The 24,087-nt window shown below is 47.4% G+C and overlaps 1 protein-coding gene across 10 annotated transcripts in view; it reads right to left on the minus strand.

Annotated features, from left to right (window-relative positions):
* Positions 1 to 24,087, minus strand: part of PDZD2 (PDZ domain containing 2) — a 272,721-nt gene that overhangs the window by 100,097 nt on the left and 148,537 nt on the right. Inside the window, exon 1 of one of the 10 annotated variants that reach the window (XM_077346921.1) lies at positions 13,992 to 14,137. The exons of 8 other annotated variants lie outside the window; for them this stretch is intronic. The gene's annotated coding sequence lies outside the window, so the exon portion shown is untranslated. Of the gene's footprint in view, positions 1 to 1,403; positions 1,560 to 13,991; positions 14,138 to 24,087 lie in introns of those variants that run through there. One more of the 10 variants, XM_077346922.1, reaches the window with a different exon arrangement.

Consider the following 24,087-nt stretch of genomic DNA (forward strand, 5'->3'; position numbering starts at 1 on the left):
CCAATTTCCAGATAGGGCCTGGAAACCCCCTGGAATTACAACTGGGAGGAAATGCTTTGGAGGAGGGGTGGGGGGCTCTGTGGCATTTCCCTGCCTTCACCTGTGCTCAGGTGTCATGGCCACTGCCTAGAACAGGGGTAGTCAACCTGTGGTCCTCCAGATGTTCATGGACTACAATTCCCATGAGCCCCTGCCAGCATTTGCTGGCATTTGCTGGCAGGGGGCTCATGGGAATTGTAGTCCATGAACATCTGGAGGACCACAGGTTGACTACCCCTGCCCTAGAATGTTCAAGCCACTTGAGAGAAGGAGACCACTATCTGACAAATGGACATTTTCTATCGGTTGCATATTTTGTTATCCTAAAAAAAGAAGTTTTACAACTTTGTTGATTACTCTGGCTGCTTCATGTACTTTCTACTGAATCATGTTGTGTGTCCATAATTAGACCGCTGAAAAAGACCCAATCTGGGGTGAATCCCATTAGGTCTAAAATTTACTACTCTATGGTGCACGTATTATGTTTTTCTAAGAATAGCCTATGGGCTTTGGATATGTTTTTAATGGTAAAAGTTGTGCACAATAAATGTTTATATCATTTGATTATTCGTATTGTACAGACATCCAACCTTTAGGGTCCTCACGGTTTTTCTCTTAGGTTTTCTTGTTCTTTTCCTTTCAAGCTTTTCTCCCCTTTGCGGTTTTCTACTCCCCCAAATCTCCAGCAATTTCCCCCTGGCAACCCTACCCAAGGCCAGACTGCCTGGTCCAACCCAGAGCACCACAAACACTTCCTGCCTCTACCACGGTGATGCTTTACTTTTTAAGAATATTTTTAAACTTACTTGGCTCCTGATCGATGAGACCCCAAGTAGCCCATTTATTTATTTATTAGATTTCTATCCCGCCGCTCCTGCCCTGGCCGGCTCACAACCCTTAAAACCAATACACTTCCAATAAAAACAATACCAATAAAACGTCATTCTACATTTCTTTACATAAAACAGTATTGGGTATTTATACTAATAAATATCTCTCAACTCTCCAGCCTCGTCATCTGATTTTTAAAACAGAGAGTTGCTATTATATAGAGCAGGGGTAGTCAAACTGCGGCCCTCCAGATGTTCATGGACTACAATTCCCAGAAGCCCCTGCCAGCGAATGCTGGCAGGGGCTTCTGGGAATTGTAGTTCATGGACATCTGGAGGGCCGCAGTTTGACTACCCCTGATATAGAGGAGGGGTCCTTCGATAGTAATCACTGCCCAGTCTCAACCAAACACCCAGCGGAAGTGTTCCGTCTTGCGGAATCTGCGGAACTGAAATAGTTCCGTCAGGAACTTTAGCTCTCCCAAGAGCTCATTCCACCGGGTATATCCAATATTAAAGCAAAGACAAACTCACAGTTAAGTAATCCAGGCCAAAGGAAGATTGCTTCAGTGGGCAGCCGGGTTGAAGCAGCTGAAGAGCTAGATTTGAATCCAGGACCACCTTAAGTCCACCAAGAGTTTCCAGGTATGAGCGTTTGAGAGTCAAAGCTGCCTCGGTCAGACATGTGCAGGAATGGAGATCCGTGCCTTTTTATCCCAGTCAAAAGGCGGGAGGAGAATGCGTCAGAACAAAGTCTTGAATCCAGCGGCACCTTTAAGACCAACAAGGTTTTGTTTTGGGTACAAGCTTTCATGTGCATGCACCAGTCTTCAGGTATTTGGACAGAGACTTTGTAAAGGACGCAAAGGTACAATGTATTTTGTAAGCAGAGAAGAAAGTAAATGCCTGGGGGGGTTGAAAATTAGCATTGTAGTGAGTCAAGAATTCTATTTCTCTATTCAGTGGCAGGCGGGGAGGGGGGATCTATTGTTCTGAACTCCTGAATGAACTCAAATTCAGGGATCTCCCACTGCAGTTTCCCCTTGAAGTTTCTTTGCTGGAAGCCTAACGCATATTTTTCTCCTCAGCCTTTCCCCTCTGCCTTAATCAGGCCAATTACAATACGCATTGTGCCTACACATTCTTTGCAAGCATTCTTTGCCACACCCCTCCTGTCTCCTGACTGGGATAAAAAGGTTCAGAGATCGCCATTCCTGCTTGCGTCTGACCGGGGGAGCTTTCACTCTCAAAAGCTGATGCCCTGAGACTCTTGGTGGTCTCTGAGGCACTCCTGGGTTCGAATCTAACCTTTCCAAGGAAGTGAACCACAGCCTCTGCTTGTATGGCACTTAGAAGCATGGCGGCTACAGTTGCCAACTCTGGGTTAGGAAATTCCTGAAGGTTGGGGGGGGGGGAGATCTCAGCAGAGATGTAAAGTCATAAAGTCCACCTTCCAAAACAATCAGTTCTTTCAGGGGAACTGAACTCTGCAGGACAGAGAACTGTTGTGAATTCCAGAAGAAGCGAGCCAGCCTGGTGCAGTGGTTAAAATCAAGGGATTCTAGACTGGAGAGCCAGGTTTGATTCCCCACTCCTCCACATGCAGCCAGCTGGGCCATCCACAGTTCTCTTAGAGCTCTTCTCACATAGCACTTCTCTTAGAGCTCTCTCAGCCCTACCTACCTCATAGTGTGTCTGTTGTGGGGAAAGGTGTTTGTATGACGCTTTGAGATTCCTTCGGGTAGTGAAAAGTGGGGTATAAAAGACAAGTTCTTCTTTTTCTTCCAGACGTCAGCTTGAGGCTTCAACTCCTGTCATGGCAGAACTCTGTTTTACAAACCTTCTGAGGTCTCTGGCCTTACCTTCTTCACTTGCTCGGGAGGCCCATCCTTCAGCAAAGGTGCCACCACCGAGAAAGACCCTGCAGAAACACTTCATACTTGCCAAAGGCAAATAATCCCTTCCACGGGGCAGGCATAAATACTACAGTTCTTCTCAACGGTACTACAATGGTTCTGTTACCGTAAACTCACTCATAGCTTTTGTCAGAAAGATATATTATAATAACCAGCGTATTCATCCGAAGAACTAAATATATGCAAACACACAACATGTTCTGTTTTTAATGGTGGGTGTGAACAAGGGATGCCAGCCTCCAGGTGTGGACTGGGGATCCCCTGAAATTAAAGCTCTTCTCCAGATTACAGAGACCAATTCTGCTGGAGAAAATGGCTGCGCGGGAGGGTGGATCCTGTGACACTAGACCTCATGAGCCCCCTGTCCTCCCCGGTTCCATCCCCAAATCTCCAAGAGTTTCCCAACCTGTGTCAGACAACACTCCCCACCCCCTACCCCCTACCCCTATCCCCTGGCATCCGGGGAGACCTCGCAACATTCGCGTGAACTCGAAATGTTCAGAGGGCTTTGACTGTCACATCTCTTCATATCAAATGTCCGTTCCAGTCACAACAACACAGCTTCCCAGGCCGCGGCGACCGGCGCAGAGCGCCAGCAGTTCTAACAATCCACATCCGCCTTTCCGTCCTTAGAAACGGCGTCACTCTGGATAGGTAGCCGCTGCCGGGTCAAATGATAGACGCCTAAATCAGTTCCCACTTTAAAAGTTCTCGGCTCAGACCTCTGTAAGCTGAGGTGACACATCTGTCTCGGTCTCCAGAGAGGCCTTCAAGGCCGCAACACCACAGCGAGGGAGATGTCAGCTGCGGCAGGGGTAGTCAACCTGTGGTCCTCCAGATGTCCATGGACTACAATTCCCATGAGCCCCTGCCAGCATTTGCTGGCAGGGGCTCATGGGAATTGCTGACAGGGGCTCATGGGAATTGTAGTCCATGGACATCTGGAGGACCACAGGTTGTCTACCCCTGAGCTGCGGCATACTGTTAAAACAATTTAACAATTTTACATATTTAAGGCCCCTGAGTCTCTCCTTTGCTTCCGATTTCTCTCTCTCCCCCTTTCTCTAAGAACCTCAGGCCAGCATACTTCGCCCTTCCCTCCTTGTAGGGCAGGGCAGGGCAGGCTGAGAGGCTGGGTCGATCCAAGGCCACAAAGAAGGCTCCCCAGGTATAGTTGGACATTCAACCCATGATACCGCTCTAGCTGTTGCAGTAGATCACTGATCAGTTGCGAAGGTTAGGGGTGGTGTCTTTTTGGAACAAGATTTTCCATCAGATCCAAATACTAAAACTCCAAGACCGGACCTTGCTCCTGATTTTGGTAGCCAGAAATGCTTTTTGTCAACTGAGCAAGATATACCCAATGCGGGCTTTTTGTTTTGGAGACGCTTGCATTAGCCACGGTTTGTGTAACTTCTGACTTGGATTATAACACTCCTTGGAAGAGTTCTCAGAAACTGTGACCGGTCTAGATTTTGGTAGCTAGCCATGTTGGTCTGAAGCAGCAGAACAAAGTTTGCATCCAGTGGCAGTTTTTCAGACCAAGTGTTAAGGAAGGTTTGTTTATTGTTTTTTCTACTAGGGGCCAAGCCCCTTGCATTCAGGAATACGACGGGTGCTAGATTAGGGGAGTGGAGTGGAAGAACTCTGTGGATGGCCTCTCCCTCCCCCCAGGTGGGGGCCAAGACAGAGAAAGCTCTGGCCCTGGTTGAGATCCAATGTGCTCCTTTGGGGCCAAAAAAGAACTGGGTTTTATTCCCCGCTCCTCCACATGCAGCCAGCTGGGTGACCTTTGGCCAATCACAGTTCTCTCAGAGATTTTTCAGTCTCACCTACCTCACAGGGTGTCTGTTGTGGGGAGAGGAAGGGTAGGCCGCTTGGAGATTCCTTCAGGTACTAAAAACCTGGGTACAAAAACCCCAGTTCTTCTTTGAATAAGACTTTGTTGTTCTTAAAGGTGCCACTGGACGCAAACTTAGTTCGGTGGCTGGTCTAGATCGTGACTGCCTAGCTATTGATACGGCCAAGCCCCTTTGACCTGTCTGAGTAGAGCTTCACTGGCCTCCAGGTTTTTCAAAACATTTCTATGCCACCTCTTCAGACACCTGTTTGAGGTGTCTCAGAAGGTAAAAGATAAAAATCACAGTACTAAAATTAACAGCCATTAAAACCAGCCAATAAAACTCAGACGCCCGAAACGTTTGGCAGCCTGGACGATCTTCATCACAATCCTCGGGCTAGAAGCAGACTGTAAAAGTAATTAAAAAGATTAAATCCCTGCTTTAAAGGCTGGGTGTAAAACAAAAATGCTTGGCCTGGCGCTTCATGAACAGTAGGAGAGAAGCCAGGAAAGCCTCAAGGTTGTTGACCTTTACCAACGAAAGCTACTAGCCATCTGCCCAGAGGAACCAGCAGAGAAGATGACCCAATGGCCTCCACTAACCTTCTTCTTCACCCACTGCGGAACAGCTTGAGGGCCAAGCCTCTCAATGGCTGGATTGTGATAAGAAATGTGGAGCAGCTGTGGCTTGGAGGTAGAGTATCTGCTTGGCCTGCAGAAGGTCCCAAGTTCAATCCCTGGCGTTCCAGATAAAAAGGACCAAACTGTGGGTGATGTGAAAGACCTCTGTGAAAGACCCTGGAGAGTCACTGCTAGTCTGAGTAGACCACGGTTGCTCAACCAGGGTTTCCTGAAACCCTGGGGTTTCTTGATGACCCTGGAAGGGATTCCTGAATGGGTGGGAGTGAATTCATTTTTAATTTTAAAAAATTCAAATGTGTTAAACGTTTATCAGGCGATATGACCATAGATGGTCATGTTGACCCACCTACCCCTCTCTAAATGGCCAATGATGGGCCTGGAGGGGGCAGGAAGGGGAGGAGCCCTGGGTGGGCGTGTCCACAGCGCTGCTTCTCAACCATGTTCTGCACGATCGCGCCATTTCTGGGGTTTCTCGGAGCCTGAAGAATGTTTCAGGGGTTTCTCAATGGTAAAAAGGTTGAGAAAGGCTGGAGTAAGCAGTACTGACCTCAATGCACTGATGTTCTGATTCAGTATAAGGCAGCTTCATGCATCTGAAGACCTTAGCCATGCACATAAGAGCCTGCAGGGACTCCAGGTCCTTGTGCAACAAGGGCAAGTCTTCTCCAAATGCCATCCTACTCGGCAGAAACTGAGGCAGCCACAGGAAGATGTGTTATGCCCACAAATAGGCAGGCACATTCCTTATTTGCCAAATGTACACACATCACAAATTCTGGTTTTCCTTGTTGCAGAATCTGGGCTACCTTGGCACAGAACACATGTGTGCATGTGCGCAGAAGGAATGAATACATGATCCAGCTCTGCACTGGTCCAGACTGCTCTTTCTTGTGTATTCACAGCTGTGATATCTGCTTACGACGCTCTCTACACACAAGCTCCAGAGTGGGAGGTATGGCATCCTAAAAAAATAGGACACTGAGCAGTGAGGTGCTGGCACCATGGGCAACCAAGAAGGGCAAAATTCCAGGAGCCCTGGTCATCCAAGGGGCAACGAGAGTGGTTAAGTCAAGAGATTTGTTTTCATAGGATGTATGGCTTGAGTCTGGGTGCTGTGGGGGCCACCCCATCTCATTGAGTTTGCAGCAGAGGCACTTCCAACCCCCCTGCTTACAGATCCTTTTCTTGACCACCTGCCTCATTCCCAACCCTATCCGGATCACACTAATGGAAAGAACATTTGCAGCCTTAGACATGGCGTGCGTCTTCTATGAGCAATGACAAGGAAGCTGCAAATGCCAAACAGTGGTTGTTTTCTCTGTGCCCCTCCAGAAGGAACACACGGGGGCTAATTTCAATTAAGAGGCCTTGTTGGTGGCGTGCCCAGAACAAAAGCCCAATGTGAATCAATGCCGCGTGACTTTTAAAGGAATCCCTGTGGGACGCTTCTGCGATCAGCATGAAACTCAGACTGTTTTCATTAGGCAAAGAGAAACTCTTGCCCGTGACAGCTCAGCCACACCACTTTCCGCTTGTTTGAACTATACAGATCTCTCTTAAGGGCTGTACAACTGAGCCTCTGGGTTTATGGCAAATGGTGGGGGGTGGAATAAGCTGATGCATAGGCAGGAAAGGGGGGTACTGGCTAAATTGTTCAAGCAAGCGCATGGCACAGAAGAGGACAGCAAGCTAAACCAGCATGATCATCACCACCCCCTGCCAAAGATTCTTGCAACTAGAGTAGTAGTAATAGAAATGGAGATATGAAATTGCTTTATGCCAGGGGTAGTCAAACTGCAGCCCTCCAGATGTCCATGGACTACAGTTCCCATGAGCCCTTGCCAGCGTTTGATTCAGGTGGGTAGCCGTGTTGGTCTGAAGCAAGAGAACAAAGTATGAGTCTAGAGGCACTTTTAGGGTTTTGTGCACAAGAAGATTTCTTCAGATCGGCCTAAAGAATATATATGCCTTCTATCAGCCTTTCTCAACCTTTTTGTCATTGAGAAACCCCTAAAACATTCTTCAGTCTTCGAGAAACCCTGGAAGTGTTGCAATCGTGCAGAATATGGTTGGGAAGCAGAGCTGTGGACACGCCCACCTGGGGCCCCTCCCCCTCCAGGCCCATCATTGGCCATTTTGGGAGGGGGTGGGTGGATCAACATGGTGATATATGGTCATATCACCCGATTAATTTTTGACACAGTTTGGGTGCAGAAAGTCTGCCTTATATCTTGGTGTAGTGGTTAAGTGTAAGGGGGTGGCCTGGTGTAGTGATTAAGAGTAGGGGCCTCTAATCTGGGGAACTGGGTTTGATCCCCCTTCCTCCAAACCCAGCCAGCTGTTTAAGTTTTTCTCCTGGCATCAGTTCTAACACAATCCCCTAAGCAGAATTCCATTTTTCTAAGTCCATTGACGTCAACAGGCTTCCCTATTTAGGATTGCACAGTTCGTTTATGACGTAGCAGCAAGCTACCAGGGAGGGCCGGGAGATCTCCTGGCATTACAACTGACCTTCAGACGACAGAGAGCAGATCCCCTGGGGAAAAGGCCTGCTTTGGAGGGAGGGCGGGATGACACTGTACCCAGCTGAAGTTCCTCCCCTCTCCAAGTCCTGCCCTTCTAAGACCCCACACCTGAAACCCGCAAGGATTTCCCAACACAGAGCTGGCAACCCTAATTGCTACCCCGCCCACAAATAAAGGCATACCACTCCCCAAAAGGATGAGAACTAAACAAGCTGTAACCCGCCATGAGTCAGTCTTGAGAGTGGCGGGCAATAAGTCTAACAACAACAACAACAACAACAACAATAAACAAGGCGGTGTTAAATTCAATGGCACCAACAAGGCAACGTGAAATTCAATTGTGAAATTCAATCGCACCCATCCTCAGTGACGACCCAATAGCTCAATTCTGCGCCAACGAAAGGACGTATTCCTTCTTCTCATTTGCATCCGTGGCTTCATTTACTGCACACGAAAAGCAAACCTAGTGATCTCTGGAAAGACCGAATGCATCACCAAATGCATTATGTAGTCACAGCTTTGCTATGTTTCCTTTGTTTTGCTCAAGGGGAAATCTTCCGTTGAGTTCAAAGAAGGAGCGTGCAAAGCGATATGTCACCAGCCACCTCCTCTCCTACCAGCAACAATTTTTCAGGGATTGTTGACCAAGGCAACACAAGTTTCCCTTCAGGAAATCCTGCCCTGAATAGGCCTCAGTTGCCCTCAGTGATACCACCAAGCTCTCTATGTGATCCCGGGCTGGGAAGAGAGAGAGGTAAACAGAAGGGGGGAAATCTACATATTTAAGGAGGGCCCACTCCTAAAATGAAAACAGAAGCAAATCTGGCGCATCAAGTCTGCAGAAGAGCTGTGGCTTAGGGGTAGAGCATCCGCTTAGCATGCAGAAGGTCCCAGGTTCAATCCTTAGCTTCTCCAGCTAAAAGGATCAGGTGGTACCTGACAGGTCAGACCTCAGCCTGAAGCCCAGGAGAGGTGCAGGCAGTCTGAGGTCACAAGACTGGCTTTGATGGATAATGCAAGTTTGTATGTTCATGTCCCTAGCCAAAAAGCTGAGGCTCTGGTAAAGGCTGCAGTGTTCATATTGAAAAAGAGATAGAGCTTGTCGTTTGCAGACAGGAGTGTGGTCTGAAGAAGACAGCATTGCTCAAATGATAGCCAGACTTAATTGAGTACCATTTCCCAATTAACTTCATATGCACCCTGATGCATCACTATCCCTTGGCATTTTCAGATCTTCCAGACAATAATTTAAAAACCTCCAGTAAAAATCTTTATCATCTGGGAGGGCAGGGAGAGCAAACAGTGCAGCAGCATGACAAGTCAGTAAAACTGAAGATTAACTCCGATTATTTCATACACTTACTACTAAGGCAGGTATCACCATTCAGCACTAATGGCACCTGTGTTTTGGAAGCCACTCGTGTGCTAATGCATAATCTGGAACGGACGGCAGATGAAAAAAGATCTGAAGCAGTGTGCAAAGACGCGTGACAAAATCTCAAGAGTTCAGCAGTATTGTTCCATCCGCTGCATGCTGTTGGAAATAACCTAAACATTTCACAATTCTCTGTCAGGCAGCTGGAAATAATTTGCACATTGGGACATTTGCCCTACGCATGAGCCTGTCTCCACATTGGAGCCATTATTTGTGCACCAAGGTGTTCAAGCAATTATGGAATACAGCAATTGTGTGTGCTTAGTGCAGCCCTATGGCTTAAGAGGAGTCAGTCCTAGAGGAGATCAGCCCTGACTGCTCCTTAGAAGGCCAGATCCTGAAGATGAAACTCAAATACTTTGGCCACCTCATGAGAAGGAAGGACTCCCTGGAGAAGAGCCTAATGCTGGGAGCGATCGAGGGCAAAAGAAGAAGGGGACGACAGAGAATGAGGTGGCTGGATGGAGTCACTGAAGCAGTCGGTGCGAACTTAAATGGACTCCGTGGAATGGTAGAGGACAGGAAGGCCTGGAGGATCATTGTCCTTGGGGTCGCGATGGGTCGGACACGACTTTGCACCTAACAACAACAACAACATGGCTTAAGAACCTCCAAAACGTTCTATCGTTAACTGCTGTGCAAACTCAGGTCTTGCAAACTGCATATATTAATATATCAGGATCACACAGAGCAGAGAGAGACCACGAAAGGCCATCCGGTCCAGCCTCCCACCTTCTCGGGGACTTTAAAAACACACACTCCTGACAGGTGCTCATCCAATCTGCTCCTAAGAACTTCCAGCCAAGGAGACTCCACCACCCTCCACGGAAGCAGATTCCACCTACGAACTGCCCTCACCATCAGAAATGATTTTCTAATATTTAAGTGGAACCTCCTTCCCCATAATTTGAATCCACTGCTCCTAGCCCTTGTCTCTAAAGCTGCAGTAAACAGGTTGGCACCTTCTTCAACATGTTAACACAGCCCTCCTCTTCTCCAAGCTACAGAGACCCAACTCTCTCAACCTCTCCTCATAAGGCATGGATTCCAACCCCTCCACCATCCCAGTTGCCCTTCTCCGAACACCTTCCAACCGGTCAATATCCCTCTTGAACTGCAGCACCCAGAATAGGGCATAATATTCCAAAAGAAGTCTAACCTATGTGGAAAAATAAGCATAAAACCAAGGCCAAAGCTGCAGCATGTATGCAATAGCTATGATGCCCTAAGTCAGGGGTAGTCAACCTGTGGTCCTCCAGATGTTCATGGACTACAATTCCCATGAGCCCCTGCCAGGATTTGCTGTGTTCCTGTGTTCCTCCAGATGTTCATGGACTACAAGTCCCATGAGCCCTGCCAGCATTTGCTGGCAGGGGCTCATGGGAGTTGTAGTCCGTGAACATCTGGAGGAACACAGGTTGACTACCCCTGCCCTAAGTCACTGTAGGGATTCCCATTGGGGAGAAGAATAGAGGGAGGGAGGAGGGAGGGAGAGAAAGAGAGATGGGATTGGCAGAAGCAGATGTTACTCTGCAGGGTTTGTGGTGCATGATGGGATCCAGGAACAGGAAATAGAGGAGACCCAAACAGTCAGTCAACAGGGCATGAGCCAAGTGGGAAACCTAGGCCCAAAGAAGTCAGAAAAGAGCAGGAAAGAAAACACAGAGAGCTCAGGGTCAAGTCCTTAGCAGGATTCTAGCCCTTCTGGTTGAAACTGGAGGATGGCGAAGCGAAAGCGTTTCCACCTCTCTGACTTTTCACGGGCTCAGCCTCTCATTTAAACGTGCCAAGCAGCTGCACGGGCTTAGACTAGCGTGCCAACACAGTTACAGGCAAGGATTACGAATCTTTGGCTTGCTTTCTCAGAGCCCAGCTGGAAAAAAAAAAATCCTTGTGCCCTTGCAAATTCATTTTGCATTGCCAGCACCGCGTTAAAACCAGTCTTTAGTCTGAAGAATTGAGATTTGGGGAATGGTATTAAGAGACAAAACTGTATCGACAGAGGCATCGCATTAAAATTGCGAGTCCTGCTGTCCTGCTGCCTCACTTTTAAAAGGATGTGGACAAAACTGAGAAGGTGCAGAGGAGAGTGATGAGGATGATCTGGGGGACCAAGCCCTGTGAGGAAAGGCTGAGGGACTTGGGGATATTCAGCCTGGAGAAGAGGAGGCTGAGAGGGGACAGGATGGCTCTCTTGAAGGATTTGAATGTTTCACAATAAAATCAGAGTCCAGTGGCACCTTTAAGACCAACAAAGATTTATTCATGGCATGAGCTTTGGAGTGCAAGCACTCTTCCTCACCTGGAGGAGGGCAGAGAGCGGTTCCTGTTGGCAGCAGAGGATAAGATCCAAAGTAATGGGTTTAAAGTACACGTAGAACGGTACCAGCTAGATAGCAGGGGAGGAAATTTCACATTCAGCAGTGGACAGACTGCCTAAGGAGGCAATGAGCTCACCCTCACTGGCAGTCTTTAAGCATCAGCTGGACAGATAGTTATCCTGGATACTTTAGGCTGAACCTGCATTGAGCAGGGGGTTAGACTAGATGGCCTCTATGGTCCCTTCCAACTCTAGGATTCTGTAACCGTAGTAAGCTGCGATTTGCAGCAGTCATGTTGGCCCAGAGGAAGGACAAGTCAGGCCTGCTCTCCAGAGACCTGGGTTTAAAGAACCATGGCACCAGAGTGGGTGTTCCCATCTGAATATTCACCAAGTTGCCAGCCATGCTAATGATTCTTCTTCCAGGCGCCAGTGTCTTGCAAACAGAGAGCACCAGTGCCCACATGCGGAGCGGCCACACCTGCAAAATTTATTTTTAAATGGAAGTGGCAGAACCATCCATGCATTCCTTTCTCCCTCCAAGATATTCTGGTACCCCTCACCATTTATACGGCAGGCCCCTCCCAGTAGAGTTCTGTGCGCCCACCAGATTCTGAATCATAGGGACGTTTCATGATCGATTGGGTCACCCAATGAGAAAAGGAGAGTTGCTCTTATAAGAAGTTTGATCCGTGGAGCTACATGAAGATTATGAAGTTTTTATAGAATATCCTGTAATTTAATGGAGGTAATTCAAGCAATGTCAAAGCAACTGGGAACTGCACTCCTCTTCTTGTCCCCCTCCCAGCTCCAAATTGAATTATCTCTTCTTTCCTTCTGTGTGCTTGGTTGTACATGAGCATCAGTGCTAACAGTGGTCAACACTAACCATAGATCTTGTGTAATCAACAGTAGGAAACCAGGAAGTTTGGAAACCGTGGTTATGGTACTGACCGTGGTGGGTGTTCCAGGCTGTGTGGTCATGGTCCATAACTGTAGTTGGCATCTTTAGCAAGATGGGCATCTCTCCAGGCCTAAGAGAGAGAGTGCCATCATGCCGTGTCCTACCTCTGAAGACCCCAGCCAAAGTTACTGCTGAAACATCAGAGATTACAGCCTGGATTACCCATAACAGATTGTTGACTCTTTAGCCACAAAAGCCTTCAACAATTCATGGTTATGGTAACTTACCAAGGAACCTGGTTCCCATCAGTGTGCATTTAAGCCATGGGATCTCCTCTATTCGACAGATGAAGAACTGATTTAACATGGTGCTTGTAAGGCAAAATGAGCGCTTATGTGATGTCATGGTCAAAGTGCTGGACTAGGTCCTGGGAAGAAACCCAGATTCGAATCCCCACTCTGGTGCTCTGCTAGGGCTCCGCAAATCTGGCTCTGGTGCTACAGGCCTCGCAGATCCTTCAACAATCCAGACCCTGTGCCTTTCCCAGCAGATCTATAAGTACGGATAGGCACCATGCAGGATGCAGCCTGAACATTCTGCCGCTGCAAATCATGCAAAAAGTAAAACCGAAAATCACGTGGTGACAAATTCCAGAGGTTGACAACCCGATTGCAAATACGCCTTCCTGCATGGCCAATCCACTTAGAAACCAGGAGAAAATTGCAATTTTGCCCGATTTTCACATGGAGACACCAACAGGGGAGCAGCTGAAAACGGCTTCAAGAAGCACTTGAGAATTCAGTCTAAGCCTCTGCTAGACTCAGTTGATTCTCTGATCTCAGACTTGACCCCACCAAAATCTCCCTGTGCCTTTCAAAATAGCATACCTGAGCTATCACTCAGTTTATTAATGAGATACTAGATCAAAATTCAAATTAGAGTACAAACGTACCATACCTGAACCAGCACAATATAGAAAGCCAGGTGCAATTTGTCCACAGGATGTGAAATAAATACAGTTCTTGCCTGTCCTCCCTGCATTTTCTTTGCACTTCCAGTTTTAAACTGCAGCCTCCGCTTCCCAAAACAACTGCTTTTAGCGCAACCGAACCAGAAATAATTAGGGTGTTTGCAAACTTGAACGAGGGCGAGAGCTACAGCGTTAAGCGTTCCAGAGCTGGTGAGTCAACTTGCTAACAAAACGAACTTGGGGGGGGGGGGGTGGAGGTGGGGGTGAAATCCCTGCTTAAAGCACAGAATACAATTTCAAACTCTGTTATGAATTAAGGTCCCAATCAAAAGTGCCGATGAAGGGATCGGACAGGTTTAACGAGATTTACTCTGCGAGCCAGCCCCAAAGAAACAGGCTCACGAGGAGTAAAGGTAAAGGTATCCCCTGTGCAAGCACCGAGTCATGTCTGACCCTTGGGGTGACGCCCTCTAGCGTTTTCTTGGCAGACTCAATACGGGGTGGTTTGCCAGTGCCTTCCCCAGTCACGAGGAGTACAGACCTGCAATTCAACAAGCATTATCCTCTCACCTGCCGGCGTCCCTCTCACTTTCTATCACCTGAGAAGCAACCACGTGCACGGCAGAAGAATAACTTTCTCTGCACCGACCCTCCCGATGCCACCTGCCATCTTACAGGGTTAGTTTACTGTGCGGAATCATGTAAAGCACGCACAAGAGTCCTACCCTGTATCTCCAGTTGACGATCCCCGTTTCAAGTGAGCACCAGGTCTCCTGGCCTCCTCTGGGGCCGCCTCCCTTTTCTACTTCACCTCCCACAGCACGAGCACGCCCCACCCAACCCAGTCGCAGCATTTCCCCCCCCCCTTCTTTTAAGACCGCTTCCAGCTATGCTGCGTGCACAGAAAAGTTATCTGTTGCTTTGGCCGAGCGACAAGGCGAGGCCTTTGCTTCCAACTAGTATTTGGCTGGAGCACAGAAGACGTCTTGGGGAAAATACGAACCACGTCGGGAAGAATTAGGAAGGGGAGAGAAAATAAACACCTGCAAAGACCGCCGGGTCTAAACACAGACTGCATTTGTGGTAAGCCAGGATCAGCGTGTCGATGCTTCAGATAACAGCTCACGTGGCTGCACGGTTCGTACAGGCCAAATATTCCCCGCACACAGAAAGCCAGCATGGCAAAGAAAAGAGCCGCAGCACAATCTTTTCAGCCGTATGCCATTTCCAGGCACAGGGATCTGGCTTTTGTGTGAAAAGCATTCATTGGTAAGCCACCATGCGCAGTGGTACCGTCTCAGCCCTGGGGGCCACCTCAGCGAGAATAAACTCTACGAAAACAGGAATTTGGCAAGATATTACTGTCTGAATGGTTCTGGCCTCCTTAGCAAGCTATACACTTCTGTCTCTTTTATTAGCGCTTTCCCCTTGGGGGATGGATTGGCCATTAAGGCCACCTGGGGAAAGTCCCAGAGGGCTGATGACCCCAGAGGGCCACCCACTGCTGGGGCCACCATAGCCCTAACGGAAGGGTAGCCCATGAGTTTTTGGTGCAAACAAACATGGCAAAGATCTTATACATTGCTGATAAAATGGCCTGGTGGTTAGATAAGATGGGTTTTCAGTAACCCCCAATTTCTGGGTTGCCTTTTTCAATCATCTTGAAAAGAATATCATTTTTCTTGGAGATTCTTCATGCATGTTTAAGCTTCTCATCAATCAGGAAGGCTTGAGTCCCTAAGAAGACCCGTTTGAGATCATTAGCACATCTGAGGGACATGTGTCCACACAGAGGCTTGATCCTACAAAACATGATACTCTTTTGAAGACAATTGAAAAAGGCAAGCCTGAAACTGAGTTACCAAACCCTCAAGGCCAGCAAAATAACAAAATTCACATTCGTCACTGATTAGAAGGCACCCGATTAAGCCAACGTTCAGCAGATAACATCTTCCGTCTCTCATCGAATAATGCTACTGTGCATAAACAGGAAACAGTTTTAGATGCTCTCCGGGTAAACTCTAATCAAATTAGCAAAGTTTCTGCTTTGCTTGCATTCAATTCACACCAACTTTCGGGATGGGGGGAAATGCTCATAGATTTGGTTCGCTCTGATAATGACAGTTGCACGGACAGCAAATACCGTGAATGAATAGTTAAGAGGAGGCAGCGTTTCGTTGCAAAGCCAGGCCAGCAACAAGCACAGTGACTTCATTTTCATTCATGGCTTTGTTCCTGTATCAGCCATTGAGCTTGTCAAGAATGCAGTTAGAAAAGGAAAACAGGAAAAAAGGGAAAGTTACATCGGATGTCATCTTGTGGCAGCCTTTCTAAACTTTTGAGAGACCCCTGAAACATCCCACAGACTTCAAGAAACCCCAAAAGTGACGCCATTGGGCAGAATATGGTTGGGAAGCAGAGCTGTGGACACGCCCACCCGGGGCCCCTCCCCTTCCCACCCCCTCCAGGCCCATCATTGGCCACTTTGGGAGGGGAGGGTGGGTTGACATGATCAATGTTTAACAAATTTAAAACATATCTTAAAATTCAGTAACTCCCACCCATTTGGGAAACCCTTCCAGGGCTGTCAAGAAACCCCAGGGTTTCATAAAATCCTGGTTGAGAAAGCCAGCCATGAGGTTTTCAAGTTAGGAGACATTCAGGGGTAGTTTTACCCTTGGCTGCCTTTACATAGCAATCCTGGAAGCCCAGGCCAGAGGAGGAGCGGAATCTCCCATCCTATCCTGCTTAGTTTCTGAGATCTCATGAGATTAGCTCATTTGGGCTCTCCAGGTTGGGAAATTCACATGACTACCTGTCTAGAATTAGTTACAGTGTGGTTTGTAGTACTTATAGCCAAGTTTGAGTCCAGGTATAAACTTTCGTGGGCACGCACGCTTCATCAGATACAGTCAAACTATTACATATAGGAAGAGAGGGTGTGGGAGGGGGGTTTAATTGCCAGGAAGGGCTGGCTATAGTGAAGATGCTTAAGAGAGAATAGCCGAGGTTGTGTAATAATAGCCGAAATTGGATTAAGGCTGTAATCAAAATCTGTGAATGGCCGTTAATAAGCACACAAATACATGGGTTAGCTGCAGACAGGAGAAGAAGCCTGAGTCCAGCATCAGCCCCAAGATCAACAAGGGTGTCACTAGACTCAGACTTTGTTCTGAGGGCAGCAAAGATGGTGAGGGGTTTGGAGACCAAGAGGTATGAGGAAAGGTTGGGGGAGCTTCATCTGTTTAGCCTGGAGAGGAGATGACTGAGAGGGGATCTGATAACTATCTTTATGGAGGCACGGACACTTTTATTTGATCAGGGTTTTCTCCATGCTGCTTAGCTGACAGCTTCATTTCTGGTCCCCTACCTAGTTCACATTCTGCTTATCGGACAGAACAAAACTGGGTTCTGTGGTGAGGACAGAAGCGAACGCTGGCAGGGGCTCATGGGAATTGTAGTCCATGGACATCTGGAGGGCCGCAGTTTGTCTATCCCTGCTCTAGAGGGCCAGCCCATGGGTTTAGAAGGGTGCAAGTCTACTTAGGACTGCCCTTTGGCTCTCTTTCTCACATATTTACAGTTGACCCACCTTGACCTGCAGTCCCAACTTGCCCTATACCCGTTATTTTATTTATTCATTCATTCATTCATTCATTCATTCATTCATTCATTCATTCATTCATTCATTTAGATTTTTATACCCCCCTTCCCTACGGCTCTCATGCAGATCACTGGTGCCCAGAGCAGCTGTAAAGACAAAGGTGAGGACAGGTGGAGAACTGAAGACATATTCTTCTAAGAGGCCTAAAGATGCGGCACAGGTGGGCCAATTGAAGCAACAGAAGAAAACAGCACATGGCATCCAAAGCCTTGAAGCGGAGTGAACTTCCGCACACATTCGTACACAATTATTTTCTCCCAAAAAAACCCCAACTTAAGAAAACCCCAAGCAGTATATCGTTTTTCATTGACTTTCACCATTGCCTTAAGAAAAGCCCTTTCCCCGAGTACTTATTATCCTACAAAACTAATCGCTGTCATTTCTGTCTAAAGCAATTCAGGGCAACAGACAGCAATTTCATCGGGCGTTTCACGACGCTCCGCAATCATGTAAATGTCTTCCGTCCTCCGGGAGCACAAGGTTTCAACACACAATTTTTATATGTATATTAGAGCAGATGTTAAATTTAATACAGCACCCATGACAGTTCCCCCTTTCTCAGACAATTTACAGAACAATCCCAAACAGAGTTACGCCCCTTTCATGTACGCTGAAGTCAACAGGTGCAGAAGGGCGTAGCTGTGTTTAGGACTACAATGCTAATTTCTAGCTTGCATTTTTTACAGTTTGCCCTTGAGTCTTGATTCATTCCAGTTCCATACAGACATTCTGATGGCCCCTTCTTCTCCATTCCGTTGCGCTGGCCTGGGGAGAACCAGCCAATCTGCAGCCAACTGCGCATATTGCTCCATGTCTCTCCGGCTTCCGCTGTGAACCCCAAGCTCCACTCTGGCTTCTGGAGGATGTCCCTATGACTCATGGATCTCATCTGTCTTTAGTGCCCTGAAGCATTCTCTGCCTTGAGCATGGCCCCTGGCCAGGAGGACACCAATGGAAGATGCTCATGCCATGGAACGTAGGGAGTAGTTTCGAACACCGGTGCAATGATTTCTCAAACTGATATGAAATACACACATTGACGTGCAATGTGCGCAGGGTGATCATTCCAAGATGCAATCTTGAGCTAGGTGCCTGGGAGGAAAGACAGCATCATACATGTGTGTTAGTGGTTGCCAAGCCAGGGGGACTGGCATAATACTGCCACGCCATGTTACATGTTTAGCAGGAAGTACGTGGCTCAAGCATCCACGGATGACTCAGGCCAGCAGTAGCTGCATCGGTTTCTCCTGTTCTCATACCTAACCCACCCTGACTCCGATTTCCTGTTTCTCAGAGGCTCTTTACCAATATTTCTGTGTTTTCTAGGACGTATCATTCCTTGACGTAAAGGGAAACAACCCTTCCTGACAGTTAGGACTATAAACAAGATACCGTTCTCCTTTCTGTTTAGCTCCTGATTTCCGACGTGAAAGTCGAATGGACACATAGCAATGACCAGTCCTTGCTGGAACGATATACTCCAGAAGAACCACCTTACAGGATCATAATGGAAAACTCCATCTAATCGAGCATGCTGTTTCTAAATGCGGCTTTTAAAAAGTTTACAGGGAGGACACACACACAAAAGTCTCTCTGCACGCACACACGCTATTAGGGTTGCCAGCTTCGGGTTGGTAAATAGCTGGAGATTTTTCTTGGGGGGGGATCCTGGGGAGGGAGGGCCTTATGGAGGGGAGGGAGTTCAACTTCCAAAGCAGCCATTTTCTCCAAGGGAACTGATCTCTGTAGTCTGGAGATGAGCTGTAATCCCAGGGGATCCCCAAGCCCCACCTGGCGGCTGGCATCCTTACACATGGTTCATCTCTACCACATGTGGTTCACCTTAATACTGCGTCTGAACCTGGAGGTTCAATTTAACTGCCATGGCTAACAGAAACAGACAGACTTCATAACTCCCAGGCCAGATCTTGGTTGCTCCTTAGAAAGGCCAACAACTGTATTCTCCAGAATTATCAGGAGAACAGAATTCTCTCAGTGAAGTTCTGGAATCAGAACAATATCCTCACAGCTGATGAGGCTGAAACAAAATCTGCACCTTCTTGGCAGGGAGGGTTCTCCATTACAGTCCAACTTTTCAGCAGAGCTGGGATGTTATACTGAAAATCCAAAAACAACAGTGGAAAAGTGAGGTATTAAAAAACCAGCTCCACTGAGTGAAACTGTAAGCAAGCCTTTGCCCACACGGTGATTAAAACTTGATAAAGCTAATGTGGAGTCAGAGAGATTTGTTTCAGGGGAGTTGGAAATATTTAAAGGCTCCCTAGTGACCTTGTTTTGCTAACCCTGCATTGTAAACAGTTGGTGAGGCTGGGAGAGCTCCAAGAGAACTGCACTGTGAGAACACCTTTAACAAGACTGTGACTAGCCCAAGGTCACCCAGCTGGCTCCAAATTAGAGGCCGCTTAACCACTGCAACAGGCTGGCTCTCTAGCCCAATTTGGGGGAGGGAATATAATAATTTTTAATATTGATATTATGGTAGAAGAGGCCCACGAGGGCCCACGGAAATCATAATGTGGCTCTGGGAGAAATGATTTGTAGATCTGTCTCTCCCCATGCCTAAATCTTGCCTTGTAGGGTTCCACAAGCTCCCTGGAGTTTGAGCAAGCCAATTTTGCATGTTTCCCCACCACCACCACCAATTAGCTCACTATTCTCTGCCTCCTTGAGCATGCTCGGTCCTAATCAGGCCAGTCTGGGTGGCAGGACATTTCTGATATGTAGCCCTCCACGCACACTTTGGGGTGGCTTGTGACAGTCGTGACAACAGCAGACCCACAGGCCTCGATCCAGAACGCCACGGACAGGATCGTGTTTCCTGTTCCTTCACCCACCACTTTCCCAGCCTGTTACAGCTCTCAAGCATCAATGGATTTCGAGAGCTGCGTAACTTCTCACTTTCCAGTTTCACTTAAATTTCCCACAGCCCTTCCTAACAATGAACTGTGTGAGATTTCCGTCCACTTTCAGCCAGCTTGTGAGGTTGCTGAACCCACCGTGACCTCGGGAACAAACAGGCCTGCTTGGCCAAACGGCAAGGAACTGCTGAGACAAGCCAGATTAGCAAAACTGCAGCATGAAAAATGCATCCGTGCCACAGCAGGGCAGGATCTCGAGCGGGCATGGGTACGGAGGGGATGCCACACAAGCAGAGACAGCTGGTGCAGAAAGGAGCCTCCTGAAATTTTAATGTTCAAAATCACACATGCAAATCCTTCAGCGCTGCGAGGTCAGTTGGTTTCTTATCCAACTCTTCTCGCTGGTAGGAAAACTCGAGCTTCTGGAATTCGTTTTAATTTAGTATTACGTGGAGCTCGTCTGGACATGTTTTGTCTTCTTAAGAAGAGGTGAGGAGCAGGTCTCCCAACTCCCCTTTCAATGTTCTCAAGTCTTGGGAAAAGAACCTAAGAAACCTCAAAAAATCCTCTGAGAATCCTCCAAAGAACTAAATCAGTGACAAGATGAATCTGAACGGAGCTTGGGCATCAGTATTCAGAACACCCATGTATGTTCCTCTGGGAACCGACACGCAACTTGTTAATGCAACGCTTGACCTCGCTGGCCTAATCTTATCAGAGCTCAGAAGCTAAGCAGGATCAGCCCTGGCTAATATTGGGAGGGGAGACCTCCAAGGAATTCCAGGATCACTGTGCAGAGACAGGAAATGATGCACCCCAGGCAGGCCCTTCGATGCACAAGGAGGAAAAGCGGCTGCTATCCAAAATCTTTATGTCTGGTTCACTATAAGCAACACAGGTCAAGCCAAGCATGGCTACCCATAAAGCTCTGTGTGACAGAAACAGGTCAACTGGCAGAGTCTATATAAAGAGGTCTCCTGGCTGTCACAGGAATAATGCAATCTTTAGTGCAGAAGGGATGGGCAGGATGTTCGTCTCCACCAGAGCACAACTGAAACAAATGATGGGACTGCGCTTGAGCCAGTGGTAGATCTAATTAACTATCCTGTATTGTTTCACCTTAATGTCACTTGCTGGTGCTTCTAGCAGCTTCCTTCTGTCTTTAATAACTGGCACATCAAAATATCCTTAACAGAGTGTCCTCCATACCGGGACTCCCCCTCCCAACCAGACTGCAAATGAAGTCACTTCGAAGGACTTGTCCAAAGTCTTTCACTAGCTCTGGAGATACTCCTAATGGCCCACTAGAGTTCCTTTGTCAAAATCTGGTTTGGCCATTAACGAACCTCCACTTCTTTCACGTTGCCTTCCTGACCACATCCCCAGGGTACAAATTTGCTATAAAAAGAGAGCAGAGACAAGCATTCTCCATTCTTATATTGGGCTCTACCTTGTATGAGACCCAGCTTGCTGGATGAAGTGCTTCTTCTGGAACCCCTTCCCCTTGGTGCATTGGATGGTAAAATTAATTGAGCCAATTCTCCCTCTTTCATACCCAGGCATCTCTTTATTTCCCCTGTATGTATGATCTAGATTAAATTGTATGTATGTTGTTAGGAACCATTTTTATTGGTTCTCAATAAAATTCCCTTTGACTGATATTTAGACCTGCCTGTAAGATTTCTTGTCATGATACTCTTTGTATACACTGGTGGAGTATCTTGCTTGTTGCCACCTCTTGCAATGCTTATTAGTCTCCTAGAGTTGCTCATTCCCCCATAAAATCAGGAGACAGGTCTGTTTCCCATAACAAACGCCAAAATACTTCCGTTAGTCTCTTGCTTTGAAAATCATACAGGGTGGCCATAAGTCGGCAGCACGTTACCCCCACCTAATATTAATATTTTAAATGATCTTCAGAGAAATATTCTAGAGTGGTAACTGGGCCATCAGCTAAATGCGAAAGTGATATTTTTATTAATTAAGATCACTGGAGCAAATAAGGTAATGTAGCATTCAATACATCAATGTTTGGGGAGAGGGAAAGAGAGCGATTTATCAAAGTGCATTTGGCACTGAAATAAAACTGCATCAGCAGATGAAACACCTTGGCCCACAGGTACCAGTTCTTGAAAAGTCTAACAATTCCAGGCCGTCATCATGGGATGGGATGGGAGTTTAATGCCACTAGAGATCTACTGTGTTGCGGGAGGGGGGGGGGAATGTAAAGAACTTCCTGAAACAGGCCAACAGCATCTCAGTCATGAAGAAACACAGACTAGAAATAAAAAGAAAAAATTTAATTAACTGCATTAATTGGACCGGAAAGAAAAACAGCCCCTGTCAACTTTACATGTGCTGCTGCGGCAGAAGACCTTTTGAGCATAAGCCAGAACCACCTACAGAACACGCTAGGAACGCCCATGCGCTTTTCATGTCACTCAGCCCAAAGTCCAGGGACGCTTGATGAGATCAACAAAGGGAAACGGATGATGGGATTTTTGAAAAACAAGGAGGAATGGTTTTGATCACAGCAAACAAGGCCTGTTATAAAATCCAGGGGTGGGGGTTAAAAAATCAGTTTTCCCATTGGAAATGGAAGAACAACACATGAATCCACCTTATGCTGAATCAGACAGACCGCTGTGCCGTCACATGGTCAGTATTGTCGACCCAGGCTGGCAGCCTATCTCCAGAGTTTTAGGTGGAGACACAACAACAATGGCCTGGCCTTTTGACTGATGCCAGGGACTGAACCACTAATCTTCCGCATGTCTAGCAGTTGCTCTATCACTGAGCCACAGCTCCCCCCCCCCCCCGAATAAATAGGCAGAGATTTCCACCACCACTCTTCTTCTTTCTCATATAATATTGAATTTGATCACTCAATACATTCAGGTGGGTAGCCATGTTGGCCTGAAGCAGTAGAACGCAGTCTGAGTCCTCTGGCACCTTGAAGACCAACAAAGTTTTTGGGTGCACACATGCACTTTTTCACCTGAAGAAGCATGTATGCACCCAAAAGCTTATACCAAGAATAACGTTGCTAATCTTAAAGGCGCCACTTAAAGGTGCCACTGATCAAGCTTGTGACAAACTTACTGTGGGTTCAGTGGGGGACACGGTCACTAGAAGTGATCTTGAGCCAGTTTGGAGTAGTAGTTAGGAGTGCTGACTTCTAATCTGGAGAGCTGGGTTTGATTCCCCACTCCTCCCCCACATGCAGCCACCTGGGTGACCTTGGGCCAATCACAGCCCTGATGGAGCTGTTCTGACCGAGCAGTAATATCAGGGCTCTCCTAGCCTCGCCTACCTGACAGGGTGCCTGTTGTGGGGAGAGGAAGGGGAAGGTGATTGAAAGCTCCTTCTCCTCCAGACCCCCGCATGGTACAAGCAGAACTGAACTGAGGAAGTCTCCCAACTTATACACACAATCTGCGGGAGCTTTCAGTGTTCCGCAGGGCCTGCAAAACGGAGCTCTTCCGCCAGGTCATTGGCTCGGGACGGGCCGCAAGGAAGATCAGGGGCCCCCCTATAGGAGTAATGTGAGTACCAGTAGCAAATGCCAACATCGCCCTCTGTCTCCCTCCCCTCTAGAATGGGTTCTTCAGGGTTTGGTCTAGATTGGGGTTGTTGTTTATACCGCCACATCTTATCTTAATATGGGTAATGTATATGTGTACTGTTGTTCAATTTTTGTATACAATTTTTGTATAGAGTTTTTATTGGGGGTTTTAAATGTTGTAACTCGCCTCGAGCCTTCGGGGGGAGGCGAGTAATACATAAAAATTATTATAATGACAACAACAACAATGCATGTTCCCGCCAGGACATGCTATTGGTCAGTTTCAGTTTCAACTGACTGGATAGGGCAGATGGGATCTAGCCGCGCATTAGTCAATTACACTGGGCCTGTCTCGGACCTCCAGTCTTTGGCAGGACTACAGACAAAAAACTCACTGCAGCCACGGCTGTTCATGAGCATATGCCAAAATGTCCGTGAATCTTTACGGTGCTGCTCTTTGCTGTTTTGGCCGCAACCAACAAATCGGGCTATGCCCCCTCCCCCGAAATCTGTAATTATTGGATATAATTCTCAACACTGCATGCAAATGTAATTCTA

The sequence above is a fragment of the Paroedura picta genome, chromosome 7, assembly GCF_049243985.1.
Source record: "Paroedura picta isolate Pp20150507F chromosome 7, Ppicta_v3.0, whole genome shotgun sequence".
Classification (NCBI taxonomy): domain Eukaryota; kingdom Metazoa; phylum Chordata; class Lepidosauria; order Squamata; family Gekkonidae; genus Paroedura; species Paroedura picta.